This window comes from Eleginops maclovinus, chromosome 21, assembly GCF_036324505.1.
Source record: "Eleginops maclovinus isolate JMC-PN-2008 ecotype Puerto Natales chromosome 21, JC_Emac_rtc_rv5, whole genome shotgun sequence".
NCBI lineage: Eukaryota > Metazoa > Chordata > Actinopteri > Perciformes > Eleginopidae > Eleginops > Eleginops maclovinus.
The window spans coordinates 457,501-462,500 of record NC_086369.1 but is presented as its reverse complement, the minus strand read 5'-3'; the positions used below and the strand labels follow the sequence as shown (position 1 = coordinate 462,500).

The 5,000-nt window shown below is 39.8% G+C and overlaps 1 protein-coding gene across 1 annotated transcript in view; it reads right to left on the bottom strand.

The window, feature by feature from the left end:
* The window catches only part of LOC134884048 (receptor-type tyrosine-protein phosphatase mu-like), an 84,996-nt gene that overhangs the window by 55,366 nt on the left and 24,630 nt on the right, over positions 1-5,000 (bottom strand).

Here is a 5,000-nt window from a genome sequence, read left to right as displayed (position 1 = left end):
TTTATTAAAATATCATCGCCATCATTTCAAATCTACGGGAGAAAAATAGCCTGAGCTTTAATTCCTCTGTGTGTGTGTGTGTGTGTGTGTGTGTGTGTGGGTGTCAGCAGATCAATGGTCCTTGAGGAGGATCGATTAGAACAACAAGAGTTTAATCATAGCAGAGACAATCCACACTGATGAGGAGAGAGCACCGCACACTCCTCGTGTATTTTATAAATATATATAATTACAGGTATTTACTCAGCGCTGATGAACACTTGTTTACAGGGTTGGGGGTTTCTGCTTTATCTCTTCTTGAAGTTCACTCAGGTTTTTACACAGGGCAATGATGAGAATAATAAAATATTTAAAAGATCCTAACTTTTGTAATGTTTCACACCGTAAACTGGTTTTAATTTCTTGTTTTATTTAATTGTTGAATTTCTCACTTTTAAGTTTTTTTTTTATCAGATAAAACTGACTTTTCAATGTTCTTTTCAAACTTCAGTATTTTTTTCCTAATTTTGAATTTTTTGAATTTCCGATTATTTCTTCAAAATTATCACTTTTTTCCTAAAAAAATCTGATTTGTTTCTAAATTTCGACTTCTAGAAAAGTCCCACTATTTTCTCATTATTCTAACTCATTCTTCATGTGGCCCTCATCATCTTCCTTTTAAAAATTCACACTTTTTGTCTCCCAATTTATTTTCCTAAACGTCAACTTTTATAAATGTCCGATCATTTTTTCAAAATGATGACTTTTGTTTCTAACCCTCCATCGCTCCACGAGACAGACAATAAAATGTGAGCGTTTCTCTGAGCTCACGTTTCCACTTATTGTACGACAGGTCCGGTCCTGTCACAGTGTGAGTGTGTGTGTGTGTGTGTGTGTGTGTGTGTGTGTGTACCAGCTGTTTCCTTAGCAACAGAGGAATGTTCCAGAACAAACAGCCGGAGAGAGGTCGTACATGTGTGTGATTTAAGAAACCAGGAACATGAAAAATAATAGAAAAAACGTTTTAATAAAATCTGAAGAATAAACTTCATACTTGAGTTTATATATTTCTAAACTCTTCACATTCCTGGTTGATATAAGATGTTTGACACATTAACTCAAGGGTTACTGCACGGAAATATTAATAATCTAACAAAATATAGAGACTTCAGTATGAACCCTGCCGGGACTATCTTTTACTAATACAGAATTATTTTAACCGGCTAAATAAATGAATGAAGAACAGAATATTTATACATAGGAAATAATAACAACAATAGAGAAAAGTATAACATTTAGAAACAGTTGTAAAATATTACATTTAGAAAAGATATATAAGGCGCTGATTTATACACCTAATTGATTCCTACACAAATAATGTAATATATCAGACATTTCTGTATTATTGTGCTTCAGTAAAAGGATGATTTTAATGACTTATTTCTTCTAGGTTTAGTATTCAGTTGTTGTTTTTGTACGTGCTGGTTTTCCTTACTTTATTTTATGAAATTTTCATTGTATTTTTTGTCTGGTAGTCTCATGTGTAGCAGCAGCCGATCGTTGAATTATTATCTCGTTATTCGATAATCCATCCGAGCTGAGAGACAAACAAACACACGATCGTGTCCTCGCCTTCCTCTCCCTCGTTAACCTCATCACCTGTCGGCCAATCACACGCCACCCCTGGCATCCCCAAAACCAATCACGTCGCACACAGCTCACACACACACACACACACACACACACACACACACACACACACACCCACACACACACACACACAGATGGCGGGGGGTAATTCTATTACCAGAGTTATATTGAAACGTGAGGAGAGGCAGCTGCAGCGTATTGAGAAGATTTACACAAATAACACACACACACACACACATCCTGCTGCTGCTGCGCGTGTGTGTGTCCTGCAGGGATTCAGAATCACACTGAAAGCACGTTGACACAAGCCAACAAACATGTTACAGTCAGAGTAGCTTCACAGATGTATATTGTATTATATTGTTTATTTACTGTGTTTAGAGCTTGTATTTACGCCAGATAAACACAAGACTTCACTCGTGCTATTAGAATTATAATACGAGTAGAATTATATTCCTGCTGTGGCTACGTTTGCTCCAAAGAACCACTCATATTACTTCTGCAATGTGTGTAAATGATATTGAATCTGCAGCTTACCTCGTTCAGTCATTGTACTTTAAGCATTATTAATGAGTCAGTAAGCTTCTAGTTCTGTGCTAAGCTAGGCTAACCTTTTCCCGCTGTGTCAACTCTTTGTGCTAAGCTAAGTTAACATTTAGCCTCGGTTGTGCTATGGTGGGCTAAGGTTTTGACTCCCCTTCAAGTTTCTCTGCTAAGCTAGGCCAAAACATTTTCAGTTTCTTCCACTGTTTGTGCTAAGCTAGGCTACCGTTTCCCCCTGCCTCTAGTCTACCTGCTAAGCTAACAGTTTCCCCATACTTCCATTTTTCAAGCTAAGCTAGGCTAACAGTTTCCCCCTGCCTCTAGTCCGGAGCTATCAGTGCGCACAGACATGAGGCTGATATTCATCTGACGGCGGGGAAGAAGAAACGGAGCAGGAGGATTTAAACTCAAATGTCAAAGTATTCAGATCCAACAAACTGGCCAATAGGGAGCCAGCGTGTCAGCGTGACCTCTCATCTGATTGGCTGGATCTGAGTCCCAGTCGCTCTGTGTTTAAACTCCCCGAACAGGGCTTTAATTGGTTTGGCAGGACGCTGATAGTGGCTTCATACTGGACACACACACACACACACACACACACACACACACACACACACACACACACACACACACACACACACACACACACACACACACACACACACACACACACACACACACACACACACACACACACACACACAGCTCTGGCATGTTCAAAGGCTGGATGGATCTCCTGCATGCCGACACGCTGATAAACCCTTTAACACACTAATTAACCCAGACACACACACACACACACACACACACACACACACACACACACACACACACACACACACACACACACACACACTATACATGAACAAATAACACACACACACACACACACACACACACACGCACTGAGTTTTCTATTATTTATCCGCCAAAACAAAATCCAAAACTTCAAACACACACTGACTCGTTCACCTTTAAACACTGTTTACCTGCAGCTGTGTGTGTGTGTGTGTGTGTGTGTGTTGTTTACAACATTTTTGTTTACACACACATGCAGAGAAAAGTTTTTTGACCTCCAGGTGTTTCTAACACAGAAAGGCATTGTGGGAGTTATCACACAACAGACAGACAGAGAGTGTGTTTGAGTGTGTGTGTGTAACTGTGTGTGTAACCGTGTGTGTGTATATATTTGCCTTCAAGCTTCCCTGTGTGTGTGTGTTTACTGTGTACAGCTGGCAGTAAGCTGATAACAGCCCTATTAGAAATATTAATATACCCTGAACCCTACAGAGACACACACACACACACACACACACACACACACACACACACACACACACACACACACACACACGTTCTAAGATATGACGACGTTACAGTGCCTTTGGTGTGTGTTCCCTCTGGTCATCCCTGATTGGAGTAAATCAATTAAAGCCGGTGACGCTGGCGTTTCATTGGAGGACAGCAGCGACTGAGGAACGCAGCGAGACATGGGGGAGAGAAACACAGGACATCTGAAGAGGGAGCAGAAACAGAACCAGCGGCGTGCTGATACAGAATCGCAGTAGAACCAGCTATTGGTGGGTAAAGAACCGCAGTAGAACCAGCTATTGGTGGGTAAAGAACCGCAGTAGAACCAGCTATTTGTGGGTAAAGAACCGCAGTAGAACCAGCTATTGGTTGGTAAAGAACCCAGTAGAACCAGCTATTGGTGGGTAAAGAACCCAGTAGAACCAGCTATGTACAGGTCAACAACTGCAGTAGAACCTTTTATTGGTTGGTAAAAGAACCGCAGTGGAACCGGCTGTGGTAACAAACTGCTAACAAGTCAGTAAGTCAGAGAAACAAATCAGGAAAATATATGGCGTCCACAGCCTGTGTGTGTGTGTGTGTGTGTGTGTGTGTGTGTGTGTGTGTGTGTGTGTGTGTGTGTGTGTGTGTGTGTGGCAGTAAAGGGTATTAGAGGAGATTACTGTTGTTCACACTGACAGCAGAGAGAGCAGCGCTACACGGTTCAGATTAGATTGAACTTGTACCATTTATAAGAACATTAAATGGAGCCTGCAATCACTGTTCAATCGATGCTGCTGTGTGTGTGTGGGTGTGTGTGTGTGTGTGTGTGTGTGTGTGTGTGTGTGTGTGTGTGTGTGTGTGTGTGTGTGTGTGTGTGTGTGTGTGTGTCTGCAGCATTAAACCAGAAGAGTTACAGCAGCTGTATCGAGTGTTTCTCAGCTCAGACTCCTGTTTCTCTGAGAGGGAACACATGCAGAACCTCCATTTAAAAGCCGCTGTTTAAAATAAATGCTGCACTGCTTTACATCCTCACAGATCTGCAGCTAAAACACGGGTTTAAAAAGGACTTAAAATAAAATATAAAATAATGTCTAAAAATCTCAGAAAATTAAAATAAAATATGCAAAAAATAGGATTACAAATATGCGAAATACGTCTAAAATACAGCTGACAAAATATCTGAAATATTAGGTAAAATATTTGAGAAATGACTACTGATAAAAGTTTGAAATCCCCCCAAAAATGCTAAGCTATGCTAACAGTTCCCCTTTGCTTCCAGTCTTTGTGCTAAGCTAGGCTAACACAATCAATGAAATAAAATTAAAAAATAACTGAAAATTCTAAATAAAATATTTTATAAAAACATGTGGAAAGTCCGGGATTTAAAAAAAACATATACCTTAATATATATATTTCAGTTTAATTAAAACATAATTAAAAAGTGTGGAATACCATAATATTTTAAAATACTTTAGCTGCATTTTACTGCTGTTCTTACTCAGTAACAGAATGCTCAGTATGGATTCAGTGACAAC